Source organism: Balaenoptera acutorostrata, chromosome 10 (assembly GCF_949987535.1).
Source record: "Balaenoptera acutorostrata chromosome 10, mBalAcu1.1, whole genome shotgun sequence".
Taxonomy (NCBI): domain Eukaryota; kingdom Metazoa; phylum Chordata; class Mammalia; order Artiodactyla; family Balaenopteridae; genus Balaenoptera; species Balaenoptera acutorostrata.
Window position 1 is genome coordinate 60,398,884 of NC_080073.1, and position 21,793 is coordinate 60,420,676.

The 21,793-nt window shown below is 37.5% G+C and overlaps 1 protein-coding gene and 1 pseudogene across 1 annotated transcript in view; one reads left to right on the top strand and one right to left on the bottom strand.

Moving 5' to 3' along the window:
* KHDRBS2 (KH RNA binding domain containing, signal transduction associated 2) overlaps positions 1-21,793 on the bottom strand; it is a 713,320-nt gene that overhangs the window by 159,512 nt on the left and 532,015 nt on the right. The window lies entirely within an intron of this gene.
* Positions 19,933-20,229, top strand: LOC103001599 (SS18-like protein 2; annotated as a pseudogene).

Genomic DNA, 21,793 nt, shown 5'->3' on the forward strand with positions numbered 1-21,793 from the left:
GGATAGAAAGCCGAGAGATAAACTTACACACATATGGCCACCTTATCTTTGATAAAGGAGGGAAGAATTTACAATGGAGAAAAAACAGCCTCTTCTATAAGTGGTGCTGGGCAAACTGCAGAGCTACATGTAAAAGAATGAAATTAGAACACTTCCCAACACCATATACAAAAAGAAACTCGAAATGGATTAAAGACCTAAATGTAAGGCCAGGCAGTATAAAATTCTTAGAGGAAACTACAGGAAGAACACTCTTTGACATAAATCACAGCAAGATCTTTTTTGACCCACCTCATAGGGAAATGGAAATAAAAACAAAAATAAAGAAATGGAACCTAATGAAACTTAAAATCTTCTGCACAACAAAGGAAACCATAAACAAGGCAACCCTCAGAATGGGAGAAAGTATTTGCAAATGAAGCAACTGACAAAGGATTAATCTCCAAAATGTATAAGCAGCTCATACAGCTGACTATCAAAAAAATAAACAACCCAATGCAGAAATGGGCAGAAGACCTAAATAGACATTTCTCCAAAGAAAATATACAGATTGCCAACAAACACATGAAAGGATCCTCAACATCACTAATCATTAAAGAAATGCAAATCAAAACTAGAATGAGTTATCACCTCATACCAGTTAGAAGGCCATCATCAAAAAATCTAGAAACAATAAATGCTGTAGAGGGTGTGGAGAAAGGGGAACCCTCTTGCACAGTTGGTAGGAATGTAAATTGATACAGCCACTGTGGAGAACAGTATGGAGGGTCCTTAAAAAACTAAAATAGAACTACTACATGAGCCAGCAATCCCACTACTGGGCATATACCCTGAGAAAGCCATAATTCAAAAAGAATCATTCACCACAATGTTCATTGCAGCTCTATTTACAATAGCCAGGACATGGAAGCAACCTAAGTGTCCATCGACAGATGAATGGATAAAGAAGATGTGGCACATATACACAATAGAATATCACCTTGCCTTTAAAAGAAATGAAATTGAGTTATTTGTAGCGAGGTGGATGGACCTAGAGACTGTCATACAGAGTGAAGTAAGTCAGAAAAATTAAAACATATACCATATGGTAACACATATATATGGAATATAGAAAAAGAAAAAAAAAATTGTTCTGAAGAGCTTAGGGGCAGGACAGGAATAAGATGCCAACATAGAGAATTGACTTGAGGACCTGGGGAGGGGGAAGGGTAAGCTGGGAGGAAGTGAGAGAGTGGCATGGACATATATACACTACCAAATGTAAAATAGATAGCTAGTGGGAAGCAGACACATAGTGTAGTGACATCAGCTCGGTACTTTGTGTCCACCTATAGGCTCAGTGCCTTTTATTGCAAGAAATGAAAGAAGCATGAGCATGCCTCTTTATAAAGAAAAATGGTAACTGATCTTTAAGGTTCAATCGTGTTCCTTCCACACACATATTAAGGCACTTGGCAAGCACTGGGCATGTTCCCAAAATATACTGTGCTCTTTCCTTTCCACTGCTTCTCTCTGAACTGTCTGGTTCATTTTAGGAAATGCCAAGTCCCTCCCTCATTTGTTAAACCTCATATGCATTATCTAACATTGCCCCGTTTTAACATACTTTTTTCCTAAGTAAGAACAGCTCAATAACCTCACAAAATAACCTGATGATAGCATGTCAGTAATGGACACACACACACACACAGGTAACTAATTAAGATAAAAGTGCCTAAATTGGTAGAGGAGATTTCAGTCTTTTCCCTGAAATAAGAAATATCTCATGCCTTGAGTAGGGAAAATATCTCCAGGCAAAGTGTTCATTTTGTAAAATTGAAATATAGCATTGTGTAAGTTTAGGGTGTGCAACATGTTGATTTGATACATTTATATATTGCAGTATGATCACCTCCTTAGCATTAGTTGGCACACCCATATCATCAAATAATTATCATTTCTTTTTTGTGGTGGGAAAAATTAATGTCTAGTCTCTTAGCAACTTTGAAGTTTATAACAGAGTACTGTTGACTATGATTATTATGCTCTGCATTGGCTCCCCAGGACTTACTTATCTACTACTTCTCAGTTTGTCCCCTTAAACAACCCATCCTCAATTCCCCCACCCCCAGCCTCTGGTAACCACCATTCAGCTCTCTGTTCTTATGAGTTTGGCTCTCTTGATTATACATATTAAGTGATATCATACAGTATATGTCTTTCTCTGTCTGACATCTCACTTAGCATGAAGTCCTCAAGGTCTATCCATGTTGTTAAAAGTGGTAGGATTTCCTTTTTTCTTGTGACTGAATAATATTCCATTGTGTAAATATACCACAACTTTCTAATCCATTCATTCATTGATGGACACTTAGGTTATTTTCATGTCTTTATTGTAAATAATGCTGCAATAAACAAGGGAGTGTATATAGCTCTTCAAACTTCTGTTTTCATTTCCTTTGGATATATAGCCAGAAGTGGAACTGTTGGAGCATATGGTAGTTTTATTTTTAATTTTTTTGAGGAATCTGTATACTGTTTTCCATAGTGGCTGAACCAATTTACATTCCCACCAGCAATGTTGCCCAAGTGTTCCCTTTTCTCCACATCCTTGCTTCACACTTGTTAACTCTTCTCTTCTTGATGACTGCCATTCTAATAGGTGTGTTACAGGTTACATGTTGGCCATTTGGATGTCTTCTTTGGAAAAATGCCTGTTTAGTTCCTCTGCCCATTTTTTTAAACTAGATTGCTTATTTTATTGTTATTGAATGGTATGAGATCTTTATATACTTTCTATATTAACCCTTTATCCAATACACGTTTTGCAAATATTTTCTCCCATTCTGTAGGTTGCTGTTTCATTTCTGTAGGTTGCTGCTTCTTCATAGTGCCTTTTGCTATGAAGAAGTTTTTAATTTTGATGAAGTCTCACTTGTTGAGTTTTGCTTTTGTTGCCTGACTTTTCGGTGTCATATCTGAAAAATAACTGCCAGTCCAATGTCAAGGATTTTCTTCACTGTTTTCTTCTAAGAGTTTCATGGTATCAGGTCTTATGTTCAAGTCTTTAATCCATTTTGAGTTATTTTTTGTGAGTGGTGTAAGATGGGGGTCCAATTTCATTTTTGTGTGTGTGGTTATCCAGTTTTCCCAACACCATTTGTTGAAGAGACTCTCCTTTCCCCACTGACTGTTTTTTTGGCTTTCCATTTCTTTTTTTTTTTTTTTTTTTTTATAGCTACTTTAATTATTTATTTTTACTTATTTATTTTTGGCTGTGTTGGGTCTTCGGTTCGTGTGAGGGCTTTCTCTGGTTACGGCAAGTGGGGGCCACTCTTCATCGCGGTGCGGGGACCGCTCTTCATCGCGGTGCGCGGGCCTTTCACTATCGCGGCCCCTCCCGTTGCGGGGCACAGGCTCCAGACGCGCAGGCTCAGTAGTTGTGGCTCACGGGCCCAGCTGCTCCGTGGCATGTGGGATCTTCCCAGACCAGGGCTCGAACCCGTGTCCCCTGCATTAGCAGGCAGATTCTCAACCACTGCGCCACCAGGGAAGCCCTTGGCTTTCCATTTCTTGAAGATACATGTGGGGGTTTAATTCTGAGCTCATTATTCTGTTCCATTGGCCTTAAGGTCTACTTTTATCCTGTACCATATTGTTTTAATTACTATAGATTTCTAGTATACTAGTTTGAAATCAGGAAGTATGATGCCTCTGGCCTGTTTTTTCTCAGGATTGCTTTGGCTTATTTGGGATCTTTTGAGTGTCTATACAAAATTTAGGATTGTGTTTTCTATATCTGTGAAAAATGCTATTGGAATTTTGATAGGGATTGTATCAAATCAATAGATGGTTTTGGGTGGAATGGACACTTTACAATATTAATTCTTCTGATCCATGAACACGGTATATTTTTCCATTTGTTTGCATCTTTTCAATTTCTTACATCAAGGTCTTGTAGATTTTATTGTATAGATCTTTTATTCATTGGTTAAATTAGATCCTAAGTATTTTATTGCTTTTGATGCTGTTGTGAATGATCGATGAGATACATTTATTTATTTAATTTTTGCTGTTCCTTTGTTAGTGTATAAAACCACCACTGATTTCTGTATGTTGATTTTTATATCCAGCAACTTTACTGATTCATTGATTAATTCCAAGTGTTCTGGTTGAGTCTTTAGGATTTTCCATGTATAAGATCACATCATTGCAAATAATCACAATTTTACTTCTTGCTTTTCAATTTGGATTCCTTTTATTTCTTTTTTCCCCTTAACTGCTCTACCTAAGACTTCCAGTACTATGTTGAATAAGAGTGGGCATCCTGATCTTATTCCTGATCCAAGAGAAAAAGATTTGAATTTTTCACCATTGAATATAATGTTAGCTGTAGATTTGTCATATATGGCCTTTATTATGTTGAGGTATGTTCTTTCTATACCCAATTTGTTGAGGGTCTTAATCATGAAAGAATATTTTATTTTGCCAAATTTTTTTTTTCTGTATCTGTGGAGATGATCATATGGTTTTTATCCTTTATTATTAATGTGGTATATCATATTGATTGATTTGCATATTTTGAACCATCCTTGCATCCAGGGATAAGTCTCCCTTGGCCATGATGTATAACCCTTTTAATATGTTGTTGAATTAGGTCTGCTAATATTTCTGAGAATGTTTACATTTATATTCATCAGGGATATTGGTCTATATTTTTATTGTAGTGTCCTTATCTGGATTTGGTATCAGGATAATCTGGCCTCACAAAATTAGTTTGGAAGTGTTCCTTCCTCTTCAATTTTGGAAAGGGTTGAGAGGGATTGGTGTTAATTCTTCTTTAAACACTTGGTAGAATTCACCAGTTAAGCTATCTGGACCTAGGCTTTTCTGTGTTGAGAGGTTTTTGATTACTGATTCAATCCCCTTCTTATTATTTGCTTATTGTGCTTTTCCTTTTCTTCTTGATTCAGTCTTGGTAGGTTGTATGTTTCTAGAAATTTATCCATTTCTTCTAGGTTATCCAATTTTTTGGCATATAAATATTCACAATAGTCTCTTAAGATTCTATGTATTTCTGCCCCCTCCCCATTCTGGGTATCTGGAAACTTTGGGCCCAGGAGCCAATGCTTGCAAGGGATGTGGGCCCAGGCGGCTGCAGGAAGCCAAGGATAAAGCATTACATTTAGTCTTCATGTCTCCATAGGCTCCTCTTGGTTGTGACAATTTCTCACACTTTCCTCATTTTTGAAAACCTCGACAATGTTGAGGAGTACTACCCAGTTCTAAAGGTTCAGAGTCTTCTGCTTCAGTTGACAGAAAGGGAAAGAGACAGTGGAGGAGTCACTTCAGATTAATAAAAACCACACATTAGAGGTAAAGATCAAGATTCTCCATATGAATAGCCAATTATTTCTCTGCTTTTAGTTGAAAAGACTTTCCTTCCCCCCATTAAATTGAATTTTTGCCCTTGTCAGAAGTCTTTAGAACATATAAGGGAGCTGTCCATGCTTTTGTATTTCTAGTAGGGAGCAAAGGAGATCTCCTCTAGCACCCAGTGCTAAGGCAACATTTCCAATTTGAATATTCCATTGGTCAGGCTGCTGCAGGTGGCCTGGCTTTAGGAAGACCTGCAGGTAGCAGACAGAGTCTTGGTTCTCCAGCTGGGTGTCAGGCCTGAGCCTCTGAGGTGGCAGAGCTGAGTTGAGGACATTGGTCCACCAGAGACCTCCCAGCACAACATAATATCAAATGGCAAAAACTCTCTAAGAGATCCCATTCTCAAAGCTAAGACCAGGCTCACTCAATGACCAGCAAGCTACAGTGCTGGACACCCTATGCCAAACAACTAGCAAGACAGGAACACAACCCCACCCATCAGCAGAGTGGCTGACTAAAATCATAATAAGGCCACAGACACCCCAAAACACACCACCAGACGTGGTCCTGCCCACCACAAAGACAAGATGCAGCCTCATCCACCAGAACACAGGCACCAGTCCCCTCGAGCAGGAATCATACACAACCCACTGAACCAACCATACCCACTGGGGGCAGACACCAAAAACAACAGGAATTACAAATGTGGAGCCTGCAGAAAGGAGACACCAAACACAGTAAGTTAAGCAAAATGAGAAGACAGAAAAACACACAGCAGATGAAGGAGCAAGGTAAAACCCATCAGACCAAACAAATGAAGAGGAAATAGGCAGTCTACCTGAAAAAGAATTCAGAGTAATGATAGTAAAGATAATCTAAAATCTCAGAAATAGAATGGAGAAAATACAAAAAATGTTTAACAAGGACCTAAAAGAACTAAAGAGCAAATGAACAATGATGAACAACACAATAAATGAAATTAAAAATTCGCTATAGGAATCAATAGCAGAATAACTGAGGCAGAAGAAGGGATAAGTGACCTGGAAGATAAAATAGTGGAAATAACTAATGAAGGGCAGAAAAAATGAAAAAGAATTAAAAGAATTGAGGACAGTCTCAGAGACCTCTGGGAAAACATTAAACGCACCAACATTTGAATTATACGGGTCCCAGAAAAAGGAAAGGGTCTGAGAAAATACTTGAAGAGATTATACTTGAAAACTTCCCTAATATGGGAAAGGAAATAGTCAATCAAGTCCAGGAAGTGCAGAGAGTCCCAGACAGGGTAAATCCAAGGAGAAACATAACAAGATGCATATTAATCAAACTATTAAAAATTAAATACAAAGAAAAATAATAAAAGCAGCAAGGGAAAAGCAATAAATAACCTACAAGGGAATCCCCATAAGGTTAACAGCTGACTTTTCAGAAGAAACTCTGCAATCCAGAAGGGAGTGGCAAGACATATTTAAAGTGATGAAAGGGAAAATACTACAATGAAGACTACTCTAAACAGCAAGGATCTCAGTCAGATTCGATGGAGAAATGAAAACATTTACAGATAAGCAAAAGCTAAGAAAAATCAGCACTACCCAACCAGCTTTACAACAAATGCTAAAGGAACTTCTCTAGGTGGGAAACACAAGAGAAGGAAAATACCTATAATAACAAACCCAAAACAATTGGGAAAATGTTCATAGGAACACACATATTGATAACTGCCTTAAATGTAAATGGATTAAATGCTCCAACCAAAAGACACAGACTGGCCGAATGGGTAAAAAAACAAGACCCATATATATGCTGTCTACAAGAGACCCATTTCAGACCTAGGGACACATACAGACTGAAAGTGAGGGGATGGAAAAAGATATTCCATACAAATGGAAATCAAAAGAAAGCTGGAGTAGCAATTCTCATATCAGACAAAATAGACTTTAAAATAAAGACTACAAGAGACTAAGAAGGACACTACATAATGATCAAGGGATCAATCCAAGAAGATATAACAATTGTAAATATTTATGTACACAACATAGGAGTGTGTCAATATATAAGGCAAATGTTAACAGCAATAAAAGGGGAAATAGACAGTAACACAATCATAGTAGGGGACTTTAACACCTCAATTTCATCAATGGAGAGATCATTCAAAATGAAAATATAAAAACGAAACAAAAGCTTTAAATGGCACATTATATAAGATGGGTTTAATTGATATTTATAGGATATTCCATCCAAAAACAACAGAATACACTCTCTACTCAGGTGCTCATGGGACATTCTCCAGGATAGATCATACTTTGGGTCACAAATCAAGCCTTGGTAAATTTAAGAAAATTGAAATCACATCAAGTATCTTTTGTAACCACAATGCTATGAGACTAGATATCAATTACAGGGGAAAAAAAATCTGTGAAATATACAAACACGAGGAGGCTAAACAATATACTACTAAATAACCAAGAGACCACTGAAGAAATCAAAGAGGAAATCAAGAAATACCTAGAAAAAAATGACAATGAAAAAATGACAACTCAAAACCTATGGGATTCAGCAAAAGCAGTTCTAAGAGGGAAGCTTATAGCAATACAATCCTACCTCAAGAAACAAGAAACATCTCAAATAAACAACCTAACCTTAAACCTAAAGCAATTGGAGAAAGAACAAAAGAACCCAGAGTTAGCAGAAGGAAAGAACTCAAAAATATCAGATCAGAAATAAATAAGAGGAGAAGGGGCAAGATGGCGGAAGAGTAAGACACGGAGATCACCTTCCTTCCTACAGATACATCAGAAATACATCTACACGTGTAACTGCTCCTATAGAACACCCACTGAACGCTGGCAGAAGATCTCAGACCTCCCAAAGGGCAAGAAACTCACCACGTACCTGGGTAGGACAAAAGAAAAAGAAATAACAGAGACAAAAGAATAAGGATGGGACCTGCACCAGTGGGAGGGAGCTGTGAAGGAGGAAAGGTTTCCACACACTAGGAAACCTCTTCGTGGGCGGAGACTGTGGGTGGCAGAGGGGGGAAGCTTCAGAGCTGCGGAGGAGAGTGCGGCCACAGGGGTGTGGAGGGCAAAGCTGAGAGATTCCCGCACAGAGGATGGGCGCCGAGCAGCACTCACCAGCCTGAGAGGCTTGTCTGCTCACCCGCCGGGGCATGCGGGGGCTGGGAGCTGAGGTTCGGGATTCGGTTGGATCCCAGGGAGAGGACTGGGGTTGGCAGCGTGAACACAGCCTGAAGGGGTTAGTGCATCACAGCTAGGCAGGAGGGAGTCCAGGAAAATGTCTGCAGCTGCCGAAGAGGCAAGAGACTTTTTCTTGCCTCTTTATTTCACGGTGCACAAGGGGAGGGGATTCAGAGCACAGCCTAAACGAGCTCCAGAGATGGGCGTGAGCTGTGGCTATCAGCACAGACCTCAGAGACGGGCATGAGATGCTAAGGCTGCTGCTGTCGCCACCAAGAAGCCTATGTACGAGCACAGGTCACTATCCACACTGCCCCTCTCGGGAGCCTGTGCAGCCCGCCACTGCCAGGCTCCCATGATCCAGGGACAACTTCCCCGGGAGAACGCACAGTACGCCTCAGGTTGCTGCAACGTCACGTCGGCCTCTACTGCCGCAGGCGTGTCCCGCATCCATACCCCTCCCTTCCCCCCACCTGAGTGAGCCAGAGCCCCCGAAGCAGCTGCTCCTTTAACCCCGTCCTGTGTGAGCGAAGAACAGATGCCCTCAGGCGACCTACACGCAGAGGAGGGTCCAAATCCAAAGCTGAACCCCGGGAGCTGTGCGAACAAAGAAGAGAAAGGGAAATCTCTCCCAGCAGCCTCAGAAGCAGTGGATTAAAACTCCACAAACAACTTGATGTGCCTGCATCTGTTGAATACCTGAATAGACAACGAATCATCCCAAATTCAGGAGATTGACTTTGGGAGCAGGATATATTAATTTTTCCCCTTATCCTTTTTTTGTGTGTGTATATGTGTATGCTTCTGGGTGAGATTTTGTCTGTATAGCTTTGTTTTCACCATTTGTCCTAGGGTTTGGTACATGAGTTTTTTTTTTTTTTTTTAATTAAAAAAATGTTTTTTCTTAATAAATTTTTTCTTAATAATTTTTGCCTTATTTTAAAAAATTAAAAAAAATTTTTCCTTAATAATTTATTTTATTTTTTATTTTAAAAAATTAAAAACATTTTTTCTTAATAAATTTTTCTTAATAATTTTTTTCTTACTTTTTATTATAATAGCTTTATTTTATTTTATTTTATTTTATTTTATCCTCTTTCTTTCTTTCTATTTTTTCTCCCTTTTATTCTGAGCCGTGTGGATGAAAGGCTCTTGGTGCTCCAGCCAGGCATCAGGGCTGTGCCTCTGAGGTGGGAGAGCCAACTTCAGGACATTGGTCCACAAGAGACCTCCCAGCTCCACATAATACCAAATGGCGAAAATCTCTCAGAGATCTCCATCTCAGCATCAAGACCCAGCTTCACTCAATGACCAGCAAGCTACAGTGCTGGACACCCTATGCCAAACAACTAGTAAGACAGGAACACAGCCCCATCCATTAGCAGAGAGGCTGCCTAAAAGCATAATAAGGCCACAGACACCCCAAAACACACCACCTGACGTGGACGTGCCCACCAGAAAGACAAGATCCAGCCTCATCCACCAGAACACAGGCACTAGTCCCCTCCACCAGGAAGCCTACATAACCCACTGAACCAACTTTAGCTACTGGGGACAGACACCAAAAACAACGGTAACTCCGAACCTGCAGCCTGTGAAAAGGAGACCCCAAACACAGTAAGATAAGCAAAATGAGACGACAGAAAAACACACAGCAGATGAAGGAGCAAGGTCAAAACACACCAGAGCTAACAAATGAAGAGGAAATAGGCAGTCTACCTGAAAAAGAATTCAGAATAATGATAGAAAAGATGATCCAAAATCTTGGAAATAGAATAGTCAAAATGCAAGAAACATTTAACAAGGACATAGAAGAACTAAAGAGGAACCAAGCAATGATGAAAAACACAATAAATGAGATTAAAAATACTCTAGAAGGGATCAATAGCAGAATAACTGAGAGAGAAGAATGGGTAAGTGACCTGAAAGATAAAATAGTGGAAATAACTAATGTACAGCAGAATAAAGAAAAAAGAATGAAAAGAACTGAGGACAGTCTCAGATACCTCTGGGACAATATTAAACGCACCAACATTCGAATTATAGGGGTCCCAGAAGAAGAGAAAAAGAAAGGGACTGAGAAAATATTTGAAGAGATTATAGTTGAAAACTTCCCTAATATGGGAAAGGAAATAGTTAATCAAGTCCTGGAAGCACAGGGAGCCCCATACAGGATAAATCCAAGGAGAAACACGCCAAGACACATATTCATCAAACTATCAAAAATTAAATATAAAGAAAACATATTAAAAGCAGCAAGGGAAAAACAACAAATAACACAAGGAAATCCCCATAAGGTTAACAGCTGATCTTTCAGCAGAAACTCTGCAAGCCAGAAGGGACTGGTAGGATATACTTAAAGTGATGGAGGAGAAAAACCTACAACCAAGATTACTCTACCCAGCAAGGATCTCATTCAGATGTGATGGAGAAATTAAAACCTTTACAGACAAGCAAAAGCTGAGAGAGTTCAGCACCACCAAACCAGCTTTACAACAAATGCTAAAGGAACTTCTCTAGGCAAGAAACGCAAGAGAAGGAAAACGCCTACAATAACAAACCCAAAACATTTAAGAAAATGGGAAAAGGAACATACATATCAATAATTACCTTCAATGTAAATGGATTAAATGCTCCCACCAAAAGACACAGACTGGCTGAATGGATACAAAAACAAGACCCGTATATATGCTGTCTACAAGAGACACACTTCAGACCTAGGGACACATACAGACTGAAAGTGAGGAGATGGAACAAGATATTCCATGCAAATGGAAATCAAAAGAAAGCTGGAGAAGCAATTGTCATATCAGACAAAATAGACTTTAAAATAAAGACTATTACAAGAGACAAAGAAGGGCACTATATAATGATCAAGGGATTGATCCAAGAAGAAGGTATAACAATTGTAAATATTTATGCACCCAACATAGGAGTACCTCAAAACATAAGGCAAATCCTAACAGCCATAAAAGGGGAAATCGACAGCAACACAATCATAGTAGGGGACTTTAACACCCCACTTTCACCGAAGGACAGATCATCCAAAATGAAAATAAATAAAGAAACACAAGCTTTAAATGATACATTAAACAAGATGGACTTAATTGATATTTATAGGATATTCCACCCAAAAACAACAGAATACACATTTTTCTCAAGTGCTCATGGAACATTCTCTAGGATAGATCATATCTTGGGTCACAAATCAAGCCTTGGTAAATTTAAGAAAATTGAAATCATATCAAGTATCTTTTCCGACCACAATGCTATGAGACTAGATATCAATTACAGGAAAAGATCTGTAAAAAATACAAACACATGGAGGCTACACAATACACTACTTAATAACGAAGTGATCACTGAAGAAATCCAAGGGGAAATCAAAAAATACCTAAAAACAAATGACAATGGAGACACGACGACCCAAAACCTATGGGATGCAGCAAAAGCAGTTCTAAGAGGGAAGTTTATAGCAATACAAGCCTACATCAAGAAACAGGAAACATCTCGAATAAACAACCTAACCTTGCACCTGAAGCAATTAGAGAAAGAAGAACAAAAAAACCCAAAAGCTAGAAGAAGGAAAGAAATCATAAAGATCAGATCAGAAATAAATGAAAAAGAAATGAAGGACACAATAGCGAAGATCAATAAAACTAAAAACTGGTTCTTTGAGAAGATAAAAAAAATTGATAAACCATTAGCCAGACTCATCAAGAGAAAAAGGGAGAAGACTAAAATCAATAGAATTAGAAATGAAAAAGGAGAAGTAACAACTGACACTGCAGAAATACAAACGATCATGAGAAATTACTACAAGCAACTCTATGCCAATAAAATGGACAACCTGGAAGAAATGGACAAATTCTTAGAAATGAACAACCTGCTGAGACAAAACCAGGAAGAAATAGAAAATATGAACAGACCAATCACAAGCACTGAAATTGAAACTGTGATTTAAAATCTTCCAACAAACAAAAGCACAGGATCAGATGGCTTCAAAGGCGAATTCTATCAAACAGTTAGGGAAGAGCTAACACCTATCCTTCTCAAAATCATCCAAAATATTGCAGAGGGAGGAACTCTCCCCAACTCATTCTATGAGGCCACCATCACCCTGGTACTAAAACCAGACAAAGATGTCCCAAAGAAAGAAAACTACAGGCCAATATCACTGATGACCATAGATGCAAAAATCCTCAACAAAATACTAGCCAACAGAATCCAACAGCACATTAAAAGGATCATACACCATGATCAAGTAGGGTTTATTCCAGCAATGCAAGGATTCTTCAATATACGCAAATTAATCAACATGATACATCATAATAACAAATTGAAGGCGAAAAACCATATGATCCTCTCAATAGATGCAGACAAAGCTTTCGACAAAATTCAACACCCATTTATGATAAAAGCCCTGTAGAAAGTAGGCATAGAGGGAACTTTCCTCAACATAATAAAGGCCATATATGACAAACCCACAGCCAACATTGTCCTCAATGGTGAAAAACTGAAACCATTTCCACTGAGACCAGGAAAAGACAAGGTTGCCCAATCTCACCACTATTATTCAACATAGTTTTGGAAGTGTTAGCCACAGCAATCAGAGAAGACAAAGAAATAAAAGGAATCCAAATCAGAAAAGAAGAAGTAAAGCTGACACTGTTTGCAGATGATATGATACTATACATAGAGAATCCTAAAGATGCTACCAGAAAACTACTAGAGCTAATCAATGAAGTTGGTAAAGTAGCAGGATACAAAATTAATGCACAGAACTCTCTTGCATTCCTATACACTAATGAAGAATAATCTGAAAGTGAAATTAAGAAAACACTCCCGTTTACCATTGCAACAAAAAGAATAGAATAACTAGGAATAAACCTACCTAAGGAGACAAAAGACCTGTATGCAGAAAATTATAAGACACTGATGAAAGAAATTAAAGATGATACAAATAGATGGAGAGATATACCCTGTTCTTGGATTGGAAGAATCAACATTGTGAAAATGACTCTACTACCCAAATCAATCTACAGATTCAATGCAATCCCTATCAAACTACCACTGGCATTTTTCACAGAACTAGAACAAAAAAAAATCACAATTGGTATGGAAACACAAAAGACCCCGAATAGCCAAAGCAATCTTGAGAATGAAAAATGGAGCTGGGGGAATCAGGCTCCCTGACTTCAGACTATATTACAAAGCTACAGTAATCAAGACAGTTTGGTACTGGCACAAAAAGAGAAACATAGATCAATGGACCATGATAGAAAGCCCAGAGATAAATCCACACACATATGGTCACCTTATCTTTGATAAAGGAGACAAGCATATACAGTGGAGAAAAGACAGCCTCTTCAATAAGTGGTGCTGGGAAAACTGGACAGCTACATGTAAAAGTATGAAATTAGAACACTCCCTAACACCATACACAAAAATAAACTCAAAATGGATTAAAGACCTAAATGTAAGGCCAGACACTATCAAACTCTTAGAGGAAAACATAGGCAGAACACTCTATGACATAAATCAGAGCAACATCCTTTTTGACCCAACTCCTAGAGAAATGGAAATAAAAACACAAATAAACAAATGGGACCTAATGAAACTTAAAAGCTTTTGCACAGCAAAGGAAACCATAAACAAGACCAAAAGACAACCCTCAGAATGGGAGAGAATATTTGCAAATGAAGCAACTGACAAAGGATTAATCTCCAAGATTTACAAGCAGCTCATGCAGCTCAATAACAAAAAAACAAAAACCCAATCCAAAAATGGGCAGAAGAGCTAAATAGACATTTCTCCAAAGAAGATATACAGATTGCCAACAGATACCTGAAAGAATGCTCAACATCATTAATCATTACAAAAATGCAAATCAAAACTACAATGAGATATCATCTCACACCAGGCAGAATGTCCATCATCAAAAAATCTAGAAACAATAAATGCTGGAGTGGGTGTGGAGAAAAGGGAACACTCTTGCACTGTTGGTGGGAATGTTAATTGACACAGCCACTATGGAGAACAGTATGGCGGTTCCTTAAAAAACTAAAAATAGAACTACCATATGACCCAGCAATCCCACTACTGGCCATATACCCTGAGAAAACCATAATTCAAAAAGAGTCATGTACCAAAATGTTCATTGCAGCTCTATTTACAATAGCCAGGACATGGAAGCAACCTAAGTGTCCATCATCGGATGAATGGATAAAGAAGATGTGGCACATATATAGAATGGAATATTACTCAGCCATAAAAAGAAACGAAATGGAGTTATTTGTAGTGAGGTGGATGGACCTAGAGTCTGTCATACAGAGTGAAGTATGTCAGAAAGAGAAAAACAAATACAGTATGCTAACACATATATATGGAATCTAAGGAAAAAAAAAAAGGTCATGAAGAACCTAGTGGCAAGACGGGAATAAAGACACAGACTTACTAGAGAATGGACTTGAGGATATGGGGAGGGGGAAGGGTAAGATGTGACAAAGTGAGAGAGTGGCATGGACATATATACACTACCAAATGTAAAATAGATAGCCAGTGGGAAGCAACTGCATAGCGCAGGGAGATCAGCTCTGTGCTTTGTGACCACCTAGAGGGGTGGCATAGGGAGGGTGGGAGGGAGGGAGATGCAAGAGGGAAGAGATATGGGAACATATGTATATGTATAACTGATTCACTTTGTTATAAAGCAGAAACTAACACACCATTGTAAAGCAATTATACTCTAAGAAAGATGTTAAAAAAAAAGGAAAAAAATTAGAAAGAAATGAAGGAAACAAGAGCAAAGATCAATAAATGTAAAAGCTTGTTCTTTGAGAACATAAACAAAACTGATAAAGCACTAGTCAGACACATCAAGAAAATAAGGGAGAAGACTCAAATCAATAGAATTAGAAATGAAAAAGTAGAACTAACAACTGTCACTGCAGAAATAAAAAGGATCATGAGAGATTACTACAAGCACTATATGCCAATAAAATGCACAACTTGGAAGAAATGGACAAATTCGTGGAAAAGCACAACCTACCAAGACTGAAACAGGAAGAAATAGAAAATATAAACAGACCAGTCACAAGCACTGAAATTGAGACTGTGTTTAAAAATCTTCCAAAAAATAAAGCCCAGGACCAGATGGCTTCATAGCAAGTTCTATCAAGAATTTAGAGAAGAGTTAACACCTATTCTCCTCAAATTCTTCCAAAATATAGCAGACGAAGGAAAACTCCCAAACTCATTCAACAAGGCCACCATCACCCTGATACCAAAATCAGACAAAGATGTCACAAAAAAAGAAAACTACAGACCAATATCACTGATGAACATAGATGCAAAAATCCAACAGCACAAGAAAACAGTAGCAAACAGAATCCAACAGCACATTAAAAGGATCATACAGCATGATCAATTCGGGCTTATCCCAGGACTGCAAGGATTCTTCAATACATACAAATCAATCAATGTGATACACCATGTTAACAAGTTGAAGGAGAAAAACCATGTGATCATCCCAATAGATGCAGAGAAAGCTTTCGACAAAATTCAACACCGATTTATGATAAAAGTCCTGCAGAAAGTAGGCATAGACGGAACTTTCCTCAACATAATAAAGGCCATATATGACAAACCCACAGCCAACATGGTCCTCAATAGTGAAAAACTGAAATCATTTCCACTAGGATCAGGAACAAGACAAGGTTGCCCACTCATTCAACATAGTTTTGGAATTTTTAGCCACAGCAATCAGAGAAGAAAAAGAAATAAAAGGAATCCAAATTGGAAAGGAAGAAGTAAAGCTGTAACTGTTTTCAGATGACAAAATACTATACATAGAAAATCCCAAGATGCTACCTGAAAACTACTAGAGCTAATCAATGAATTTGGTAAAGTAACAGGATACCAAATTGATGCGCAGAAATCTTTTGCATTCCTATACACTAATGATGAAAAATCTGAAAAAGAAAATAAGGAGTCACTCCCATTTACCACTGCAACAAAAAGAGTAAAAGACCTAGGAATAAACCTACCTAAGCAGCCAAAAGACCTGAATGCAGAAAAGTATAAGACACTGATGAAAGAAATTAAAGGTGATACAAACAGAGGGAGAGATATTCCATTTTCTTGGATTGGAAGAATCAACATTGTGAAAATGACTTTACTACCCAAAGCATCTATACATTCAATGCAATCCCTATCAAACTACCAATGGCATTTTTCACAGAAGTAGAACAAAAATTTTCACAATTTGTATGGAAACACAAAAGACCCCGAATAGCCAAAGCACTCTTGAGAAAGAAAAAAGGAGCTTGAGGAATCAGGATACCACACTTCAGACTATACTATAAAGCTACAGTAATCAAGACATTATGGTACTGGCACAAAAACAGAAATATAGATCAAGAGATTACGATAGAAAGCCCACAGATAAACCCACACACATATGTTCACTGTATCTTTGAGAAAGGAGGCAAGAATATGCAGTGTAGAAAAGACAGCCTCTTCAATAAGTGGTGCTGGGAAAACTGGACAGCTACATGTAAAAGAATGAAATTAGAACACTTCCTAACACCATACACAAAAATAAACTCAAAATGGATTAAGACCTAAATGCAAGGCCAGACACTATAAAACTCTTACAGGAACACCTTGGGAGAACACTCTATGACATACATCACAGCAAGATCCTTTTTGACCCACCTCCTAGAGAAATGGAAATTAAAATTAAAATAAACAAATGGACCTAATGAAACTTAAACGCTTTTGCACAACAAAGGAAACCCTAAACAAGACAAAAAGACAACCCTCAGAATGGGATAAAATATTTGCAAACGTAGCAAGTGATAAGGGATTAATCTCCAAAATATACTAGCTGTTCATGCAGCTCAATATCAAAAAAACAAACAACCCAATCCAAAAATGAGCAGAAGACCTAAATAGACATTTCTCCAAAGAAGATATACAGATTGCCAACCAACACATGAAAGGATGCTCAACATCACTAATCATTAGAGAAATGCAAATCAAAACTACAATGAGGTATCACCTCACACCATTCAGAATGGTCATCATTAAAAACTCTAGAAACAATAAAGGCTGGAGTGGGTGTAGAGAAAAGGGAACCCTCTTGCACTGTTGGTGGGAATGTAAATTGATACAGCCACTATGGAAAACAGTATGGAGGGTCCTTAAAAAACTAAAAATAGAACAACCATATGACCCAGCCATCCCACTACTTGACATATACCTTGAGAAAACCATAATTCAAAAAGAGTCATGTACCACAATGTGCATTGCAGCTCTATTTACAATAGCCAGGACATGGAAGCAATTTATGTGTCCATCGACAGTTGAATGGATAAAGATGTGGCACATATATACAATGAAATATTACTCAGCCATAAAAAGAAACGAAATTGAGTTATTTGTAGTTAGGTGGATGGACTTGGAGTCTGTCATACAGAGTGAAGTAAATCAGAAAGAGAAAAACAAGTACCGTATGTTAACACATATATATGGAATCTTTAAAAATTTTTTTTTTTCCTGAAGAACCTAGGGGTAGGACAGGAGTAAAGCTGCATACGTAGAAAATAGACTTGAGGACATGGGGAGGGGGAAGGTTAAGCTGGGACGAAGTGATAGAGTGGCATGGACATATATACACTACCAAATGTAAAATAGATAGCTAGTGGGAAGCAGCCACATAGCACAGGGAGATCACCTTGTGCTTTGTGTTCACCTAGAGGAGTGGGATAGGGAGGGTGGGAGGGAGACGCAAGAGGGAGGTGATATGGGGATATATGTTTATGTATAGCTGATTCACTCTTTTATACAGCAGAAACTAACACACCATTGTAAATCAATTATACTGCAATAAAGATGTTTTAAAAAAAAAAGATTCTACGTGTTTCTGTAGTAACAGTTGTAATGCCTCCTCTTTCATTTCTGATTTTATTTGAGTCTTCTCTTTTTTTCTTAGTTTAGCTAAAGGTTTGTCAATTTTGATTTTATTTTTAAAAAAACAACAGCTCTTAGATTTGTTGATTTTTTTCTATTGCTTTTTCTGGTCTCTATTTCATGTATTTCTGCTCAGATATTTGTTATTTTATTCCGTCTGCTAACTTAGGGGTTCATTTGTTCTTTTGTTTCTAGTTCCTTGAGGTGTAAAGTTAGGTTTTTTAATCTGAGATCTATTTTCTAATTACATGCATTTATCACTGTATACTTCCCTCTCAAAACTGCTGTTTGAGACAAAAACTTATGGGTTTTGTATGCTGTGTTTCCACTTTCATTGATTTTGAGATTTTTAAATTTTTGGTTCTGATTTTTTTCCTTAATTCATTGGTTGTTCAAGAGAGTGTTAATTTCAACATATTTGTAGATTTTCCATCTTTCTTCTTGTTGATTTCTAGTTTCAATCTATTGTAACTGGAAAAGATACTTGATATGATTTCAATTTTCTTTAATTTTGTAAGACTTGTTTCATGCCCTATTTTATGGTCAATCCTGGGGAATGTTCCAAGTGAACTTGAGAAAAAACTGTATTCTGCTTTTGTCAGATGGATTGTTCTAAAAATGTCTGTTGAATCCATTTGGTCCAATGTATGGTTCAAGACCATCGTTTCCTTGTTGATTTTTTGTCTGGAAAGTGACGTATCCATTGTTGATAATGGGTATTAAAGTCCCTTACTCTTACATATCTTTGTTTTTTTCTCCCTTCACATCTGTTAGTGTTTACTTAGCATGTTTAGGTGCTCCTATGTTGGATGTATATATATTTACAACTGTTATATCTTCTTGATGGATTGACCCCTTTATATTATATGATGACGTTCTTTGTCTCTTTTTACAGTTTTTGGCTTAAAGCTTAATTTTTCTGATATACGTATTACTATCCCTGCTTTCTTTGGGTTTTCACTTGCATGGAATTTTTTTTTTTCACCCATTTCTTTGAGCCTATAAGTGAGTCTTTTGTAGGAATTTTATATTTGGGTTTTGTTTATTATTCCATCCAGCTGCTTTGTGCATTTTGATTGGTGAATTCAATCCATTTACATTGAGTTTCTATTGATATGGGAGGACTTACAAATGCCATTTTATTAATTGTTTTGTATTTTCATTGTTTCATATTTTCCCTCTGTTTCTGCCTGTCTTTGTAAATGGGTGATTTTCTGTGCTGGTATGATGTTTTTTCTTCCTTTATCTTCTATTCATCTGTTCTAGGTTTTTGCTTTGTGTTACTATGAGGCTTACAGAAGATATCTTACAGATTAAACAGTCCATTGTAAGCTGGTAGCAACTTAACTTCGACTGTCTATAAAAGCTTTACCCTTTTAGCTGCTGGTCAGCTCTGGTCTAGATGCTCACAGGTCTGCAGGGCCTGAGGCCAGGTTCTAACCTGTCAGTGACCTTCATACTGGACTGGCTGAGAGGCAAGGCAGAAGTTAATCAGGAGACAATCCAGAAGCTCCTGGAGGAGAATGACTAGCTGTATCATGATACTAGCTGTATCATGATCTGCTGTATCATGTAGTATCAGAACAAGGGTCTGGTGAATGAGTGTGTCCAGTACCAGTGTGTGTTACACAGAAACCTCATTTATTTGGCTATCATCACAGATGCCAATCCAACCAGTGCTTCAAAAGCAATGGAATAATCTTCCAGTTGGCTGTTATGAGGAGTAATTGAATGTAATCTATTTCCTATGAAATGGGAACAAGATCTTTACCAACTCAACTGCTTAGAACGTGAATGGAATATCTGTGGCTCTCAGCATAAATATTTATTTTAATAATTAAGTGGATTCCCTCAATTAAGTTGACTCCAGGTGCCCTCCTTCCTGAAATAAGTGTGTTTGGATAGCAAAGACATCACAGGCATCCTCAAGTCTACCTTTTTAGTTTCAACCGGAAGAGGAAACTGAGCAAGTATTGAGCAAGCCTCTTGACTGACACTCTGTCAAATGGACATGTAACTGTACTCCCTTCTACAAGTTTGTGGTTGTAGACCCTCAGACTGCTCTTTTCAGGTTGCTTTGGCTTGCCTTTCCACAAAATAAAAAAATCTTCACCCTTTTCACCCTTTTACTCTGTCCCCCCCTTTTTTTGATGTCTTATTTACTTCTTTTATATTGTGTATTCATTAACACATTATAGTAGCTATAGTAACTTTGAATACTCTTTTCTTTTGACGTTATACTACAGTTAAGTGGCCATTGTATTACAGATTTAGCGTTTTCTACATCTGACTGTATGTTTATCTTTACCTGTGTGTTATAAACTTTCTTATATTTTCATGTTGCATATTAGCATCGTTCGATTTCAGCTTGAATGACTCCTTTTAGCATGTTTTGCAGGCAGGTCTAGTGGTGATGAACTCCCTCGGCTTTTGTTTATCTAGAAAAGACTTTATTTCTCCTTCATATCTGAAGGATAATTTAGTGAAATAGTGTATTCTTGGCTGGTATTTTTTTTTCTTTTTTTCCGTACTTTGAATATGTTATCCCTCTTTCTCCAGGCCTGTAGGGTTTCTGTTGAGAAATCCACTGATAGCCTAATGGGGGCTCCTTTGTAGGTTACAAGATTTTTTTTTAGTATTTTACATTTATCCTTGATTTTTGACAGTTTCATTATAACCTGTCTTGGAGAAGGTCTTTCTGCATTGAGATAATAGGGTGATCTACTGGCTTTGTAAATTAAGATGTCCAATTCTCTTCCCAGGTTTAGGAATTTAACAGGTATGATTTCTTTAAACACATTTCTGTTCACTTCTCCATCTTTTCTCCTTCTGAAATCCCAATTATTCTAATGTTTTTAATTTTGATGAAATTCCATAGATCATTTAGGCTTTTTTTATCCTTTTTCATTCTTTTTTTCTCTTCTAACTGGATTATTTCAAAACCCCTGCCCTCTATTTCACTTATTATTTCTACCCTTTCCTCCACTCTACTTCATATTCTCTTTATTGCATATTTTACTTTATTCATTGAGTTCTTCAACTCCAGAATCTCTGGTTCTTTTTTATGATTTCTATATCTTTGGGAAAATCTCATTTCAATCATGTATTTTTCCCCAAGATTTCATTGTACTGTCTTTCTGAGTTTTCTCATAGCTCATTGAGTTTCTACAAAACAGTTATTTTGAATTCTATCAGTGACATTACAAAGTTAGCATCTTTGAGTTTGGTTATTGGAGAAATATTATTTTCTCTTTGTGATGGCA